General features: G+C 42.0%; 1 long non-coding RNA gene across 3 annotated transcripts in view; it reads left to right on the plus strand.

Moving 5' to 3' along the window:
- Window positions 1-19,638, plus strand: part of LOC127383339 (uncharacterized) — a 65,592-nt gene that overhangs the window by 31,265 nt on the left and 14,689 nt on the right. For all 3 annotated transcript variants that reach the window (XR_007889161.1, XR_007889162.1, XR_007889163.1), the window contains exon 4: window positions 17,965-18,093. This is a non-coding gene — a long non-coding RNA (uncharacterized LOC127383339). The remainder of the gene's footprint in view (window positions 1-17,964; window positions 18,094-19,638) is intronic.

A 19,638-nucleotide genomic window follows, 5' to 3' on the forward strand; every position in this document is an offset into this window, starting at 1 on the left:
GGTAGTTTTCTGAGAAGCTGGGACTGAAAGAAGCTTTTGGGAAATGACAATTATATGTCCATGTTTTTTCTCTGGTATGCTTAATTTTAGTCTTTGTCTAGGCTGAAAGCTCTAGTTGACTGGCAGAAAATGGATTGAATCAGTGAAATCAGGCAATTTCAGTCTTGTTTCCCCCCCCCAAACAAACAAAAACATACAAACAACTTGTATTTTGACTGAAAGTAAAGTGCAGTTGTTTCCCTGAACTTATACAAAGTACAAGTAGGAAAAAAATAATACCCCTTCCCCACTGTCTTCTAGGGCATTGATTGAATTCACATGCAGTTTTTTGCTGAACTTTTCTAGAAGTTTATCTCAACAAAGCATTTCATAAGAGATGTTTGTGTCATGGTAATTCTAAAAAGATTACACTATATAGTCACCATATCCTGGAAAATGGGGGTAAAAAACCCCAAAAAAAGTCTATTGGCTTGTAAATGACCTTGTAACCTTCCTCTGTATTCCCCTTGCCATGGTCAGCCCAAGGTGGCCCCTACCTGTCTTGGGGACCTTGCATTACTTCACAAAATCCCCCTGGGGACTATTGCACCTACAGAGATGCATAATGATTCTGTAGTGGGTTTAAGCATTGATAAAAGAAAACATCTGTGGAAACTTGTCAGAAATTACACAGTTTGTTAGTTTTGAAGCTTGATATCTGTGGTTAGATTGCTTTATACTCTTTACACCAAGGTAAGGGCTTGCCCAGCACCAACAGGAAAACCCTATGATTTTCCCTGTAGTCCATGGTGCCATGCTGCAGCAACAAATCTGAGGAAGATATTTAGTTTTCACAGAATCAGCAAGGCTGGAAAAGACCTGTAAGATCATAATTTTGAGAGCATATGAAAGGTCTCATGGTCTTCCTGAGTGGAAAGTTTTGTTATTATACTGAAACGATTAAGAAAAGCATTTGTTTTCAGAGATGTGGTGAGGGCACCATACACACACACCCATATACCCTGCCTCATCCTCTCACAGTGTAGTGATGAGCACTGACTCCTGCCATCCAGTTTCTACCAGCTTCAAGCTATGCCAGGACAAAGCCGGGGTTGCCGTCACTTCTGGGAAATGGTAACTGGTTTCTGTCTAATAAAGCCCACAGAAACTTGAAATGGAAAAGCCCTCATAGGTCCTCTCATCTCTTCCTCTCCTCCCCACACACTGTCTCCCTCTCCTGCTTTTCCTTTTTTTTTTTTTTTTAAAAAAAAAAAAAGTATAGTTGAGAATGATAGTTTTGCTTGTCTTGTGAAGGGCTTCCAATCCCTTACTTTAACAGAATATTATTCCCAGCTGGAAAAACTCATCTACTGACAAAGTCAGTAATATAATTTGTTTATATAGATTCCATGCAACTAAAAAGGAAAAAGAAAATAAAAATCAAACAGAGAAAATTCCTTCACCATCTCGTACTTGTTACTTGTCAAGTTTTGTACCCTGTCAGTAGAGCTGTGGTCTCAAGCGGTCAGGGATGCTGTGGCCCTGGAAGGCTGTTGGTAGGGAAGAGGAGACAGGGTGTCTGTCACTCTGGCTTGAGCGGGTGTGCTACATAGTTTTCATTTTCTGCATGCATGATTAAAAGTAAAAAAAAAAATATCTTGGCACTAGCAGTGGGAACCACACAGATGTGAACTGAATGGAAAGCTGATTTTTTTTTTTTTTTTTTGCCTGTATGTCACCACTTCCTGTGACCTGAAGCACAGATTTGTCTCAGTGTTTTCTGCAGCACAGGCACTTATTACTGTTTTCTCAAATAACGGGAGAAAAGTACAGTGTTTGGTGTTTCACAGGGTGCTTTCTGTGCGTTACTTTAGGTGAGTCTAGCAGCTTTCCAGAATCTCAGATCTGTTGGAGGTTATTCTTTTTTTCCCTTCCCTCCTTTGAAGTTGAGGATCCCCAAGCACTCTTCCAAACTGCCCTATGCAGCCTCTTGTAAGGCCAGGTAGGGCACGTACTCCTTGAGCCCTGTGTGTCATAGGGGGAAATGCACTTACGCACTACGTGTGCATTTATGTACTCCATTTGGTAAAGAGATTCCCATACATCATCTTCCACCCTGGTCAGGGCACTCGACACCTATATATACATAGTCAGATATATCTCTGTGGCATAATCCAACACATCAGCAATGTATTTCTAAAGAGGAAAGCAGGCAGGGAAGGAATTCTTATGGACACCCAAAGGCCCTGCCAGCTGCGATGGGTGTCCAGGGCAGTGTCCTTGCTGCAGGGCAATGCAAGCAGGCAGAGGATTTCCATAGCTATCCATGCCTCCTTAACCCACAGCCCTTCCTATGTGCTTGGGCTCCTACTCTCTTCACGTTGCCTGCACGTTCACCCTCACACCATGCAGGTCTCAGCAGGCATCAGCTTGCTGCTGATGGCCTCCTTCAGAGACCTCCCAGCTCCTCCACATGGGTACCATCCATGCTGCAGTTCTCCATCAGCAGACATAGAAAATCTGAGGCTGAAAAGTGCCTTAATGTGAGGTTACTGGGGTGAATAGACTGAAGTTTCACTTCCAAATAATGAAGATCAAGTTTTGGTTGCAGAGGGAGTTATGTTGAAAGACCTTTTAATCCCTTGGGAAGCTTTCCAGTCCCTGGGGATACCACTGCTTAATCACACCCTCAACCCAGTGCTGGGTCATGCTCTCTCAAGACAGGGCTTGTTCAGGTACTTTTATGGATTTTTGTTTGCCTGGTCGCTTTTTAAGTGGGTCTATTTTCCAGTTAAATCTGGGGTTGTTTGTGAAAGGTGTTTGTTTTCAGGAGATTGTTGAGAGTTTTTTGGTGTAGAAAAACTGGAACATCACAGAATCCTAGGGGTCGGAAGGGACCTTGAAAGATCATCTAGTCCAACCCCCCTGCCAGAGCAAGGTCACCTAGAGCACATCACACAGGAAGGCGTCCAGGCGGGTTTTGAATGTCTCCAGCGCAGGAGGCTTCACAACCTCTCTGGGCAGCCTGTCCCAGGGCTCTGTCACCCTCACAGTAAAGAAGCTTGTTGTGATGTTTATGTGCAACCTCCTTTGTTCCAGTTTGCACCCATTGCCCCTTGTCCTATCACTGGACATCACTGAAAAAAAACTGGCTCCATCCTCCTGGCACTCCCCCTTAACGTATTTGTAAACATTGATGAGGTCACCCCTCAGTCTCCTCTTCTCCAAGCTAAAAAGACCCAGCTCCCTCAGCCTTTCCTCATAAGAGAGATGCTCCTCTCCCTTAATCATCTTTGTGGCTCTGCACTGGACTCTTTCAAGCAGTTCCCAGTTCTTCTTGAACTGAGTGGCCCAGAGCTGGACACAATATTCCAGATGCCATCCTTTTAACCATCCTGGTTAAAAGAACACGGCATAGGACAATGTAACTAGGAGAGGGAGAAAGGTGTGCAAAAGGGGCAGGGAGGGGCCTGAATAACAATTGTCATAAGACAGTGGAATTTCCCAACTGAAATATTTTTCTTTTTTACATGAAGTATCACTTTTTTCCTAGTGGAAGGAGAGGGAAAGTACTTGGCAACGTGGGCCAGAGCTGATGTAGCTACATCTTTGCTTGCTTTTGTGTATCTCCCATGCTCAGAAGTATTATTATGCTTTGAAAGGAGAGTTCACCCAGAAATGTAAGTGATGACAAATGCATCAGCCTCTGCCTGCACCATTTCAGTATGGAGTGCTCAAGTGATGCTGGCAATAACAATCTGTAATTTACAGATGACGTGCACTGAGCAAGCAATGTGTTATCTCTCTGAATGTTTAAATTTTTGCACATTTTGGCTACTTCTTTAAAGAAGGCAAGAGCTGGACTGTCAGCACTGATTTTAGTTTTGCAATGCTATGGCTTTCTATTTATAATGGATATGAAAGATGTCCTGAAGGCATTACATCTTGTTAGTGAATTAAAAATTCCCTCATATCTGCAATATTTGCTTTTATTTAAATATTTGTAATGGTTAATGAAAGACAGCCTGAGAAAAAGGGAGCAAAACAAGTTTCCCAGGTCCCATCAGTTTACCTGTGTCTTTGTCCTATTTGTGGTCAAAAATACAGACCTATACAAATGACTATGATGTTCTATGGATGGCAAAACAGGTAGCACCTATCACTAAGGGGATTTCACTTTATGCAGTTATCTTAGAAGCCCTGGATGTTAATTTGCAGAGTCTGGCCTATCTTGTTTATAGCAACTGATAAAATGTAAAATGCCTACCTCGAATGCTCTGGTTCTGTGCTGAGGCTGTTTCTTGATTTCATCCTTAAGTGGAGTGGGTGATATGCCCAGCATGCAGGAAGACACAAGGCAGAGCTCTGGCTGTGCTTCCAGCTGCAGAACTGGCCACAGTTCCCTGGTGTGGGAGTTGTGTTGTTGCAAATAAAAACCAGTCAAGCTCAAATCACGTAATAAGCATTACAGGCTTCTCTTACGTAGTTCAAAGTGTATACCTTTGGACAACATTCAGCCCCTCCAGTGCTTGCTAATTAATTTGTTTCCTTATCCTTTACTGAGATTTGGATTGGCACCAAAGCCCAAAAGGGGAGAATCTATCTGTCAAAAAGTGAATGTCTATAATGAGTGTAAGGTGTGGATGGAAACCACATAGCTGTCACACAGCAGCTATGACATAAAAAATACTATTGCTTCCATACTGCTTCCCATAAGGGAGAGAGATATTTTGGGAGGGCAGATTATGTCATTATGGGAGACAGCTACATGGAAACTGTTAACTGAATGCTCCATGTACTGAAATGGAGTAGTGTGCAGGAGCAAAGCTCTTTGGTAGAAATGTCTTAATAAATACTATGTTCATGGATGAATAACAAAAATATGTAAGTGTTAATTAAACAGCCTGGGTAGCCTGTGAAGCTTTGTCCAGTTGAGAAACACAGGATTCAGAGTGGAAAGCTGAGGTTTTCCTCCTGGCCCTGAAACTGGTTTTCTCTAAAATCACAGCAAGTTGGATTTTCTACTTATTTCATACACTTTGGACCAGCAACACATGCCTCAGTTTCCTCATCTCTAAACCACTCTTGTTTGCAAACATAACCTTCAGGTCACTGTCAGATATTGGTTATAAGTTGTATTAAGACCCTGGAGTGAATAGCTATGGAAAGCCTAAGGTATTAATTAACCATCATCGGTTTTAGGCTCCTGCCCCTTTGCTGAGTGGTGGTAGGCTTGGCATCCCTGTAAGAGCTCTGTATAAAGACTAGGCTTCCATTTCTGTGCCTAGGACTTATCCCATCAGCCTCAGGCAAACCCAAGTTCTCAGGGCTTGCCTGCTCACTGTGGTGGCACCCTGGCTATCAGCCACTGCTCCTAGGCCAGCATTCCTGCCTGTGCACTCGTGCCAAGTGCCAGGCTCCCACAGGCAGTACCAGCTGTTGAAATAGCTTGGTAATGAACTCTAGGGCAGGCACTCTGTAATAGATTAATCTTCATGAAGTCTGATGACCATAAAGAGTAATCCTAATGTGTAACATCTCTCCATAACAGCGCAGCATCACAGAGACCTTTATCTTGGGAACCCTTTGTACTGGTCAGTACATAATGGTGAGCTGCCCTTGCAACATCCTGTTTTCCTCAAGATGCTTCAGGGAATCTGTGACATCTTCAGAAGTGCCCTTGAAAAAGTTGAAGAAAAGTAACTAAATTTATTATTTAAACAGGTTACATTACTGAAAGCGACTTGAATGATGAAGCAAAGGAAGAGATTTTGCAGGTGACTAGTAGATGGTGAAGGACCAAAAAATAGAAGGCTGTTTGTAGGCACTGAGCTGTACAGTCCTCTGGTTATGTTGACCAAAGGCCTGTACTGCTCATGAAGCCTAGTGAGGCAGGCACAGAAGCCAACACCTCAAACCTTCTTGCCAGCAGTGGAGTTGCAGGAAGGTGGTGATAGTCATTTGTGTGACTGATTTTTTCCAGTCCCCATAGTGCAACTGCAGAAATACCAAGCTGTAGTCTCTAGGCCAGCACTGAAAATACAGAGACAGCCCTTCCTTGGGATGTAGTGGGAGGTGTGGGGGCTGCCTCCTGCTCCTTTTTAGCAAGAGAACATCTCTACAGCTCCCCATACCACCTTCTGCAGAATGACAACCAACATATGACTTGGGTTTGAAATCCTTGCAGCTGATGGAAAAACAATTAAGATCTCATTAAAATTCTATGTAGAGAGCCAAGAAAAGAAAGATAATGTCAAAGGAGGGGTGATAAGTAGGACAGTACGGAGAATTCTCTTAAGTTAAACCTGTCATTAGGCGGGAGCACAGAAGGTGTTAATTGTACAGTGCATTTCATTCATCCCACAAAGAAAAATTAACACTTTCCCTTCTGCCTTCCCTGTCACTGAAATGAATAGATTCAATACCTATGTGCTCTTGTTAAGACAGAAATTGTTGTGTCCTGGATCCACATGTGCAGAGGAATTTTACTGCTGGGTTTCTTCACCTGTTGAGAGCTGAACAGGAATCATTGTAAGCTGTGTGAGGGAGTGCCAGTTTCATCAGTCTCTTCATGTGTCTTCATCTGTTGCTGTTACAGAAATTATGGATCCAAGTTGGGGAAGCATTGGAACTGGCTTTCAGGTAAGCACATACCTAAATACGGCCCTAAGTAAGGAAGGACTGACCAGAGATTGCTCCTATACCGTGAGAGCGTGTGTTGATGGGCTGGCAGGGAGAAGCACAGAACAAAGAGGCACTGCTTGGTCCCGTGTGGGCTGCCAGCAGCCTGGCAGGGTGCTGAGAATTGTTTCCTTAAGAATTTTCCAGGCTGATCCAGCCATTGACAGAGAAATGAAAGTTCCTGCAACGTGTGGGCTCTGACCTGCCTTGTTGCCCTGATCACTATCAGTCCTGAGCAATATTTTTCTGACAGAGCAACAGCTGCTTTGCAAAGCACATCAGATCTTTGCCAGGTTCAGTTTGAGTGTTTGCACACAGCTTCCCAGCCTCCTACACTCCTCATGAAATTGAACTACATGACTTCCTTTTAAACCAGGTATCATTCTGTGTTACTACACAGCTGATGGTCTTTATCCCAGTGGTGACTATACTTCAAAGCGAGATTGAAGCGATCCATTTACATGTGGCCTTTCTGTTTCACAGAATAAATTCTGTTTCGTTGGGGGTGCTAAAAAGGGACTTGTCAGAAACAAGCTCTTTCACATTTCTTAAAGCACAGATACTATTCCCAGACTAAGCACAATGAGCTGTATGTGAAGTCACTTAGGAAGGGTCATCTTCTTTGGGCCAGTCTACCTCTGGCTATGTAGTCATCACTTGGACTCTGTTCAACCTGTTTGCGTTCATAGACTCCTCACCAACCATCTATGAAGCTTATGTTCCCCTAAATGATCCAGGAAGATGAAAGGTAACCAAATGTGATAATTGGTGGGAGGGAGTAGGGAAGCAGATTCCTTTGGTACTTTGCTGAAATCTAAAACGGATACAGTTGCAGACGTTGAGAATAACTAGATTACTGCTAGGCCCAGAGAGATGTGTGAGGTGTGAGCAGGTGGGATGTTCAGGGGTAAAGCATGCAGGCTGCCACTGTTGGAGATGCCACTGTCCCAACAATGAAGAAATTATATTAAGCTGGAGCCATGGAGCTGTTGATTTATGGGATCAGTAAAGCTTGCAGATATAGTTCACTATTCTATAGGCCTCCAGACATTCATACAGTGTGGCAGAAACAGCTAGAGAACTTCGTAGGCATATGAGAAGCAATTACCCATCCCAGTCTCTCCACTGGCTGAGGTGCATTTCTTGTTTTCGTTCTTTCGTAAATTGAAATAGCAGATAAAGTCAATGAGACCAAAACTTACAGATTAATGATACAAAAAAACAGTAGTTCTCCTCCTGCTGGAAAGGTAGATCATAGCACTGCAAAAGGCTATGGTGATTTTTGACACAATTCCTGTGTGGCAACCAAGAGGCATTGCTGTAAGAGTTGTAACTACAACTCAGTTACCAGTGCAGAGAAGAGAGGGTCTCTGTTGTTTCAGGGGCAAGAAACCATCAGCTTCCAAAGTTTCAGAAGTATTACTGATTTTTGCATGCCTAACAAATTTTCTCATGCTGGGTACCCAAATCCACTTTTAAACCTTGTTTTGTTTTTCCTGGTTGAAATGGGAGAAACATTTCTAACATGCAGTCCATTCTTACAGGCACATTGACTTGAAAGTTAATCATAGTTCTGGCCCCAGATGGTTTCAGTGCATCTGCTTCTCCATCTGTGGGAGTCTTAAAGGATACTTGATAGCTGTCCAAATAAGTGCTTAAAAATTGTATCATATAAAGACAAAATAACAAGATAGCATAATCCAGAATGATCCCAAAAGAAATAAAGGTGGAGTAAACATTTCAAATCCTCGGAGATTTCGCCTGAAATACAGATTATTTTATGGTTAAAAAAAAAAAAGTGTTACTCATAGTGGATGTGCACTGAGGATATACCTACCTATTTTCATCAGGAAAATGTTATAGAACTACAATTCCTGCTTTACCATGGACAAAAATCTTACAGTTAGGTAACAGGTAAACAAATATAAACAAAACCTTTTTTTCACCCATATTCTATTCTGCTCTATTCTGTACTGCAGTGTATTGGACCTTGATGTAGCTGTCTGAAAGTAAGCTTGTTTTGCAAATTAGTTTCAAAACAGCCAGCACTCTTTTCCATACCAGAAGCCCTTAATAAATCAAGAAGAATGGTGTGAACTATTTACAGCCTTCTTCTTCTCTTTACGGTGTCTCTGTAGTCCCAGGCAAGATAAATATAGAAATCTTTAGGGCTGAGATGTGAGATGCAATATTGATGAGCAAATGTGGAACAGGCCTCACTAGCACAACTGGTGAATTAAGATGGAGATGGAGCTAATTGAAATCCTGATTGGTGGGGGGGCTGCCGCTGGGCCCCTGGCAGGCCTGTGGAGAGGCCGATAACAATGAGGTCTGAGGCTGTGGTAGTTTAAAGAGACATGAAGCTTGATCCCAAGCCCAGTGAAGCTGAAGAAAATCCTCCATGGCGCATGAATATTGCATGTGTTATGGGACTTTTTTTTAAAAAACAACAATTGTCTCAAATGCAGAGACATGAGAATTCCACTAAACCTCAGCCTTGTTCTGCATGAGAATTATGAAGGATAAGAGGGAGGAAGAAGGTGCTTTTCCTCACAAGGTGAATATGATGATAAAGTTAATTTCTGGATCATTCTCCAAAGTCATATCCAAGGGGTCAGAGAATTCAGTAAGGCTCTTTACATTGAGTCGCAAAACGTGAAGAAAATAGGAAGCCGCTACATCATACCTTCCATGGGGAAGCAGAAGAACAAGGGGAATGGACATGATCCTTTGCCCCATCCTCACCAATTCTGCTCAGAAGCAGCGAGCCATTGTGGGCAGTTCTACCATCATAGAAACTCACTCCTGCAGGCTGTCTCTTTCTGATATGACTCAGAGAAAGGTTGCTAACCATGTGTATGATCACTGGGGAACTGGTATGACAGAAATCAATTGAGCAATAAGCCAAGCAGGTATGTGGAAATCTGCAAGTAATAATACACTACCCTGGGAATAAACACCAGAGTATGCAACACCACTGGGGACAAAGTGTTAGTGCAAAATGTGTACATAATACTGTGAGAGACCCTAAGGGATAAGCAACTGTATTTACAACACTTCTTAAATTACTAATGCTGCACTCAGCAATTCTGTGTTAAAATTGGTGTTTGTTGTTTAACACATTGCTAAGGATTGATTTACAATTGGATTCCAACTCCTAAATGAATTGCAATTATTCTGGCAGTTAAAAATTGTGTAAACTGATGTGCAGGAGTTTCTCTCACAGTAACCAATCTGATTTTTATGACTGGTATTTTATTCTGCCCTGATTGCTCTAGGATTGGTTTTGCTTGCCAATACTTACAAGTTAAAAATAATTTTTAATATATTTGTTGACTTAATGCAAGGCTGGGGGCAGGGGTTTTTCCATTTGTGGTCTGGGGATTTTTCATCTTCCTGGATTTTTCTGTTACTTTCTAATCAGTTTGTTCCAAGTCTGTGGTATATTGATCTGTTTAATATAAAAGGAATAATAGCAATTTTCTCTGAATAAGTGACAACATTTGGTGTTGTGTCTTCTATTCAGGCAAGAAAGAAGTATCTGAGCAGGAATGATGCTGCCCGGTGAGGGGCAGAAGTGTCACCAGTGCAACATCATAGCACTGCTATGAGTATCTCAGTCTAATGGGGTTGGGGAACAGGAAGACTGTGGCCTTTGCTAACACTCTGTATTCTCCTCTCTCAAATCTTTCTTTTCCTGGAGAAATGCCTCCATGAGAGAGGGCAGAAGCCAGAGCCAGAATCGGTATCAGGGATCAAAACCACAGGAAATGGGGTATTTCTAGTCAGCCTCCAGGAGAATGAAAAGATTGGGATTAGCTGCCCAAATCAAGGCTGGATACTAAGAAAACATTAGAGGAAATATTGGAAGGAACAAGACCTTTTTAAGCAAAAGGCACAAAACCAAATGGAATGCATTCACATTGGCCATTAGAAAGCTTTTAATTGTCAAAGCAGTGACAATCTAGAGCCAGTAAGAGAAATGGGAGGAAGAAAACTAACTGGTTTTAAAAGGGAGCTGGAGCTAGAGGAAGAAATCTCAAACATTTCTGGACACTGTGTCCTGACAGAGACTGGACTCAGGCTGGCTCACACTGCCACATGAAGGTTCCCCTGCAACATGATGGGGTCCTGGAACTTTTTGCAGTTGCCCACCATACTGCTTGGTCTTGTGGTGAAAATGTCTGGCAGAAGGGGTCACACAGATTCTCCCTTGCAAGGATCTGACAGGACCTGTTCAAAAGTCTCTGACATGTCTTAGTCAAGAGCAGACTGAACTTACAGTCAGCCCCAGCTGAGGCTGAAAAAATGGGGCCATCAGATGCTGGAGATCTTCAACTTCAAAGCATCTTTGGGAGCACTTTAGCAGGTAGAGCATAGACAGAGCCTGTGAACCCTGATCCTTTGTAAGCTTTGCAGTGGTTAGTTATGGTGAGCTGATATTTTGGGTCCTGCTGGTTTCCATGTACTTTCCAGTCTAAAGTCTCTGAACTCAGTGTTCAGCAAAGCATCTAGATACCCTTGGGCTTTGCTGAAGTGTGAAAAACTTCAGACTACATGTCTGCTATGCTGCATGAGTGTTACTTTACCCCTGCACCTCCATCCAGCCACCACCCAAAAATTCTGTGGGAAATGGGATCTTGGTGTCAGGGTAGAGTGGCTGGTGATTCACATAAAATTTGAGATGAGCTGGGGCTTTGATCATGAAACCTCACAGATTTGAATGGTGAGGAGAACAAGTGATGTTCTGTCAAAAGGTTGTAGTTTCCTTAATATCTGCACCCTGAAGACATGGAAATCTCACTAAGCCACCCAAATGCTTTTGAGCATTTCCTGCACAGAAGCACCCTCAAGGCTGTAATGCTGGCTTTGTCTTACAGCCAAAATGGTTATTATTTCAAATAATAATGAGGTGATTGGTTACTACCATAAATTCCTGGCTGCTAGAAATGACAAAGAAAAAATATTTAAATTATTTTTCTAGTAACAGGATAGAAAACAAATAAGCCCTGCCATCCTGGGACCAAAATATGGAATGCTATTATATTGCTTATCTCGCACCATATTGATGTCTCTACTAGGCCTGAACTTGTTAGACATGGCTCTTCAATCTCAAAGTAGATTACTGCAGTAGTTTTTTACTTCAGGGTGTACAAGTTCTATCCTACTAACTTCACCGTAGATAAATTTTCCTGATGTATATTAGTTCCCTATTATGTACATCAAAAACTGATCACGGGGCATCAATAACCAGAATGTAAGTATAGTAATTCCTTCACACTGCTGGGTGTGCTTTTGTTCCTGCACGTTTATTTTTACTTTTTATAAGGGAAGGAAATAGGTAAGAGACTCATTATAGATAAGAAGACATGAGAATATTTGTACTTTTTGATCTAATGTGAGGCAGAATAGCCTTTCAGTCTTGAATAGGGACATACTCCTTTTGTCTCAAGCTGAGACAGACTCAAAAAAGGAACATTGGCATTGTGGAAATTATTCCCACTGGCATGAGCTGCCTGAGAAACATAAGCTGAGGAAAAGTTTATAGAGAGAGCAAGAGAGAAAAGCGAATTTTTAACTGCCTGGAGGAAAAATATATCAAGAAAACAATTTGCTCTCTGCTGTTGAAGTCTTAAGTTTGGCCTAAGCTTTCTGTCTCAAGGAACTTTGGATGCTGGTACCCAAATGACTGGGCTTGTGCATTTGATTCAGAAAAGCTTGCCCTAGTTGCAGAGGTCCAACGTAGTGAAGTGAGCTTTGCTCCAACGAAAGACGAGGGAAGACTGTAAATCATTAATAAGGATTGCAGCAAGGAGGAACCTGGTCATCTTGGCTGAGTGTTTTAGACACAGTAGTTTGTCTGCAGATGGAGAATGTGAGGTGACTTGGAGGCATCAAGATAAACTAGCCCATGTATAAAGTTGAATCTAGATTCTTCAGAGGGGAAAACAGTGACCAGACAAGAGGTTGCAATGTGGAAAGTTCTCGTCAGTTATTAGGATTTTTTTTCTCACTGGGACGGTGGTAGAGCACTGGAAGAGGTCCCTTCCAGCTTGAATTATTCTGTGATTATGAGTCTGTTCCTACAGCAGGTGATGGAAGGACCTTGGCTATCGTGCCCGAGGATGGGGCAGTGCGAGTCTCTGACTCGAAGTCCCTGATGAATTTGGTGTATTTAATGACTGTATGTCAGATTTTATGAGGAGTCTGACAGTGACAAACTTTTTGACTCTGCAAGGCAAGAAATTATTTGCTGACTCATAATACTAATATATGCTGGTATTTATACTGTTCAGCACTGGCAGCTGATCCCTTTGAACTTTTCATGATGCTTTGGATGAGGGTAGATTAGTTCCCTTGAAAATGTCTTTTCCATGCATGCTCTGACCCAAATTTCCAAAGCCTTCAGTTCCCCAACTGAAACTGTCTGCAGGGAAAAATCTTCAAGCAAATGGCAGCTGGATGGATCAAAGTGAATGCTCTGGGCTACACCCTGCTCTTGAGTGGTGCTCTGGAGACAAAGCTGTCTGTTGGTTCTTCAAGGCAACAGGAATGCTCTAGGTTGCAGTGGGTGAGCTGGCGGATCAAAGAACTAGCCACATGGCTGCTCACTTAGCTTCCCCACCCCCCCTCCACACTCACACGCTGGGATGGAGAGGACAAAGACCAACTAGAAGCTCGTGAGTGGAGACAAGGGACAAGGAGGGTTCACTCACCATTTACAGTTCTGGGCAAAACAGACTCAACTTGCAGAAAAATAATAATACTAATCAAATCTACACAGGACACAGACAAAACAAAGAGAATGTTATCCCACCCCTCCCTTCTTCCCAGGCCCAAATTACTTTGTTCCCCATTTCTCTATCTCCTTCCCCCCAAGTGGCACAGGGGGACAGGGGATGGGGTTTAAAGTTAGTCTGCAGTCTAGTGGTTCCTGCTGCTCCTTCCTTCTTAGGGAGAAAGACTCCTCACAATCTTCCCCTGTTTCCCCACGGGGTTCCTCCCACGGGAGAGGGTCCTTCATGAACCTCTCCATCCTTGCTGTGAGGCTGTAGCAGGGCGCTCCATCTCTCAGTATGTCTGCCTCGGTTCCCTTTTATGATCCAACTGCTTTTTGTCTCTCCGTTTTGCAGGCCCTGGCCTGCAGTGGAAAGATTCCCATGAGAAAGGAGAAGGCCTAGCAAACTCTGAGCTGGTAACAACCTTGAAAGGTACAAACAGGGGCCAGGTTGACATTCATAACACCAGCTGCTCTCCAGTGTTGAAGAACATGGAGCCCAGCCCAGCCACCACTAGGCCTGAGACAGAGGTGAAGTAAGAATTAACAGATAAACAAAAGAGTTTGCTTGATTAGAACACAGCCTTCATGGTTCTTTTTTCTATTGCTTTTTTTCTTCAATGAGAGATTTTGGAGGTATGGCTAAATAGTTAAATGACAGCAGTCAATCCACTTTATTTTACAAAAACCTGGTCCTGTCTTTGGCTGAGGGGACTTTCCCAGGAGGTTGCTGGACCTTCTCTCCAGCAGGGACGCCTGCCAAAAAGACTGATTCTTGAGAATTGTGATCCACCCAGGGACACCCAGCTACGGCAGGGCAAGGGTGAGAGATATTAACTCTTCCATTGTCTTTATTAGCAAATTTAATGTTAAGTAATTTTCATCATTAAGTTTAAAGATTTTAGAATCCTTAAAGATTGATAATTAATGTTCTAGGCCTCGTATAAAACCTGATAATAAGTTGCTAACATTTAAATGGTTAACCTTTATTGTTTGATGTAACTGCAAGTAGTAAATTTCACTGTTGATAAACCCATTGCATTCAAACTTCAGCTTCTGTTCCAATCTCCCAATTTCTTTGCAATTGGACTGTGCTTGTGCCTTCTACTTTGAGGAGTTAAGACCCCTACATTATATGCAATAAATCTTCATCTGTGCCTATATGTCTTGTCTACCATCCCATCCCGTTCACGACAGAGGTCAGGAGCAAGCTGGGCTTCCCAACAGAGTCACAGGCTGCTTTGGGAATATTCACCTTCCCTAGCCTGGGGTCCTCCATGGCTGCAGATCCAAGTCCACAGGCTGCAAGTCCACGTTTGCCCCTCCTGGGACCTTCAGGGAATGTTCCACCATGTTGCTCTTTATAAGTGCAGGGCGGCAGCCTGCCGTCTCCCCATGGGCTGCAAGGAAACTTCTGCTTGGGCACCTTCATCCCCCTTCTTCCTCACCAACCTTGGAATCTTCATCCGGGGACTGCCTTTCGGCTCTCCAGCTCAGCTCTTTCTCCCCTGCTTGCTCTCTGCTCAGGTCTTGAATCAGTTCTTTCATATGTTAATTGTAGAGGTGTGTCTATTTTCTTTCTAAGGACCCAGCCTTGGCCACCTGAGCTGGAGGAGCTTTTAGTGGCTTCTTCCAGGAGCCACTCCTGTGGCCTCTCCCCTGCTACCGAAGCCATGCCAGAACCAAACCAGCACAATGAATATTCTTTGCTGGAAAGCAAAATATTAGGAACAGCTCTGGTATTTTATCTGCTTTGTATGGGAGCATGGTCACTGATGTCCATAATTCATACTGTGGTGTGACTGGGACTCTGTTATGTCACACAGCATTTCAAAACTGAGAGTGACAACTTAAAGTAATTAAGCTTAGCTGTAGATGTGTTTTGTTAACCATATTAAGTACATAAAACAGCTTTTTATAACTGAAGAATAGGGGGTTATCTAGCTGGACAAGTGTCACTAACAAAGAGGCAAATGTACTTTAATTTGGACAAAAATTCCTACTTTAGTTATATTAAAAATACCAATTTTTGCGGAGGTGCGTTTTGCTTTGCATTTCCATAGAAGGGAAATGAGGTTGGAGGTGCTAACAATAGTACCTCAGCTTGCTGAAGCATCTGCTTGTATGTTTGTGCCCCAAAACCACTTTCTTGTCTTGGTGTGAACGAGCTCATGTGTGTGCTCTGTGTGCAGACTGCTTGATCTCTCCTCTCATGGAGAGCATGGCAGGGACGTGGTGTTTCCTCCACGAACTACCATCTCTTCCCAGCTTGTGTGTGAAAAGCTAAACATTAAGCAGAGACCAACAAGGTTCCAGTTCCACAGCATATTTTAATTTTCAGCAGTTTGTGTTCTGCCATATATATCCAACAATCTCTCCTAAGGGAAAAAGGCAACATAATTAACATGGGATAGATTTTGTTCAATGTACTCTGTTGCCTTCTATTATTGTATTTGTCAGAGGAACTATTTAGAGAGAAGGCTTTTCACAGTATTGTGTATGGTCCAAGTTTTTAGTTAGAGTTTCATGGTTTCTTTTTTGTTTGTTTTTGTTTTAAGAAAATACTAATTTAGAGGTTGCATTTTCAGAAGCCATTGGATTTCAGCCATTTAATATACATAGTGAGAAGGGAGGAGAGCGTAAGAATTAAAAAAGACTATTATTTTTCCCATTACCAGCAGGAACATCATAATCTGAGTCCCATTAGAGAGGTAACTGCCTACATTAATAAAATAAACCAATATATAATCACTACCAGTCTCAGTGCTGAAGCGGAATGACCTAATTCAGTAACTCATTTCTGCTGTGTTTTAGTAGAGTGGCCTCTCTTGTGTTATCTCAGTAAATAGAACTGATGTAGGTGCTTGCCTGAGATTGAGTCTCATAAACTTGTCTCTATGGACTAGTTTGAATATACCTTAAAAATTCACTGGACTTCACTTACTGGACTGAAGCTTCAAAGCAAGCATTAAAGTTAGAAATGCAATGTTTAAACTCACTGAACCTGTCTTCCTTCGGTGTCTGAGACATGGTGAAGGGAGTTATCTCACTATCTTTGTAGATGCATTTTCAGTCTTTTACAGATCTGGTTATCTTACTGAGGGTCAACAGTTTAAGAGAGGAGTAGGACTTTTTCTCAATGGTTTGTGTTTCTTTCTGTGGTTGCCTCTCAAATTTCTGGGTTTTTTTCTGTATGGGGGAATCCATCTCCAGTGAAATGTGCCTGTGTGCTTTGGAGTGCATTTGCTGAGGATGATGAGCAATAGCTGCTGTGTCAATAGTTGTAAATAAAAGCAAATCCATAAGAAAATTCAGTAGCTAATCCAGTTCTCCCAAAACAGCTGATGGAAATAAGTAAGGCAAAGCATGTCACCCTTCAGCTCCTGCACCAGGAGTGTTTTCAGGTGAAGGCATGTACTGTTTGTGTCTGGAGCAAATCCCTGAGCATGCTGAATGCTGGTCCTGTCTCACAGTGAAGCCATCAATAACTTGGAGGTCAGCACAGTAGCTGTGTGAAAGGTAGCCAGGATGATGGGGAGGCAGAGGCACCACTGTGTCCTTCCGTGCCTGACAGTGGTCACAAAACTTGCCAGGGGACTGGAACTCACTAAAGGTGAATGCTGTCATCACTGCTCAGCACCAGCTCTTTGTCAGTGGAAGAAATGATGATGTTTGTCTCAAGACTTGTCTTTTTAACACCAGCAATATAGTTTCTTCCTCTTCCAAAATGGATTAACTAGAAGCCCTAACTTTCATCTGGTTTTCCATGAGTATTTTATTTTTTGGAAAATTAACCCCTTTCTTCCAGTTGCTTTCTTGATTAGTCTGCTGAATTTTCCTTCTTCTCTTCCCGTCATCAAATATGCTTCCCCAGATGATGGGCAGGTTCTTCTCTGGAGGAAAAAGATTCTTCTCTGAGACAGAAAATATTTTAAATATTTGTAAATATTTTAAAAATTAAGATTTAAAAAATGCCTGGTGATTTAGGGGTTCTCAATATTTCAAGTGCTAAGTTTGAACCATGGTAAAATTGACAGCAAATGCTTGGTACTTTCTCTCTTTTGGCCCAAAACATATCTTAGACATTCAAAAATCTCATTTTGAAACTTCTACTTCTGAAGATCTGAAGGTTGGCCTAAAGTTGCCAATTATGAAGTTTAAAACAAATATATACTTGAATCTTTCTAATTGCTTCCTGTTTTCTGTAATTTAATGGTTTGTTTTTCCAATCTAATTCTTTCTGGCTTCTGGAGAGGGAGATGATTTCCTTCCTGCCCTAGCTAACTAGATAGGCTAAGGAATTAAAAAATAATAATAGTAAAAAAAAAGGCAGCACAACTGAGGGAAATTTCCTGAAGTGGACATATTTGCCTGCAGCCCTGGCCTGAGAACAGAGCCTAGATCCTACACTCACCTTGACTCTCCACATCCAAGGTAACTCCAGCTAGCTACTATAGAGGCACATTGGCAGATCATCTTCTGTACTTACCTAATTAAAACCTTCCCTTCCCTGTATTTCTATTCAGAGTCTCCTATGATCATGAGTGAGACCCTGTGGGGCCCAGCTGCTGCCCACTTGGCAGGGCTCCATCATCTGTCTCAGCATCCCAGGGTAGAAGATCTAGGGGAAGTGACTACCATGCTTCACATATGAGGTATGAATCACGTAACTTTTTACCTGTTCTGCTTCATACAGTTCACATATTTCTATTTTTTTAGATTTATTATCTATTCTTGCTATAAACTGAGGTTGTTAATGCAGATTCCCTCACTCCCTAGATCAGAACACCCAAAGGCACAATGAGTTTTCATCTAGTGTTCCTTAAAGAACAACTCAGTCTGAGAAATCCTGCTACAAATCCATCATGAATCCATGTAATCAGCCCTGCTAATGCACTGTAGACTGCAACAGACAGGAATCCAAACAGCTCGTTTTCTCTCATCTCTCTACAAATTTCTGTCATGTTAGATTACACGTAAACAACTCAGAAACTTAATGACATGCCTTTCAGTCAAAAACTAGTATGGCTTTTCAGTCTGAGCAGATTAATTGCCATTTTTAACTATAAAGGGATGCAGTCTGATTAGTTTCTATTGTTCTTTGGGATGAAATATTTTATTTGAATGTAAAGCCAAGTTTTCTGCTGGCACGACTTTATTGACTTCTGTGGAAAAATAAAACACTCACATAAAATCCATAATACATAACTGTTTCTGTGCTGTTAGAGTAAATACATTTTATAAGCTTCTGTAAATCACATGTGCCAGACCAGATTCCACACCCTATGGAAACTCCATTCTCAATGAAGTGAGGCAATAAGGATATTTTGCTTTGGAGGAGACACTTGTGGCTGAATCTTTTAGCACTTTATGGTTCTGAAGGGGTTTCCTGTTTCCATTTTTTTCCACTGCCTCTGCCTTGCTCTTGATATATTGCTTTTAAAACTAGCTTATCATTCTCTTTAGTTTCACTTCTATGTACTCTAGAGTTGTTTTTTCTATTCTTAAACCAGACATTGCTCTGGTGTTTGGTAGCAATCTCAAAGACCCAAGCCCAAAAGCTCTGCAACACAAGTTCTTCTAGCTGCCAACAAGATTAATGTGAGGAACTTCCATGGAAGGAACCTCTCTGAATACATTTCCCACTGAGCAATATATCCCTCAACACTTTAGGGTGAGATTTTTCTCCTCCTTTTTTCTTTTTTTTAAACTCCAACTCCTCATTTTTAAAAGCAAAACATTGCAGAAAAGGCATTCAAGTCTAATTAATGCATGGTTTGCTTGTGGGTTGTTTTTTTTTTTAAGTGGGGTGGGAAATTTCTCTGAGGCAGATATATTAATGCATGTATGTCACAGTCTCTTCCTTTGAAACATTTTTTGGATGGTTTGTCTGTTGTTGTGTATAAAACCAGTTTAGTTTTTAGTTTATTTTTCCAGTTTGCAGAATGCCATGACTGGGTGTGATCACTGCTCAGAGAGGTCAGAAGTTGTTTGTGGTATCTTGAATCCCATGTAGCTAAACTAGGGGGGCTGAAATTTTTTTACAGGTGTGTGGGCTTGCCAATTTCACCCTGTCCATGATGTTGGTCTAAAAATGAAAGTCACAAATATTCTACAGAAAGGGCCACTGGCTGATTGTTTTGCCTCTTGTTGATTTATCAGGGTTCTAATAGGATTTCACTTGTACAGGATCAGCATTT

The sequence above is a fragment of the Apus apus genome, chromosome 3 (genome assembly GCF_020740795.1).
Source record: "Apus apus isolate bApuApu2 chromosome 3, bApuApu2.pri.cur, whole genome shotgun sequence".
NCBI classification, from domain to species: Eukaryota; Metazoa; Chordata; class Aves; order Apodiformes; family Apodidae; genus Apus; species Apus apus.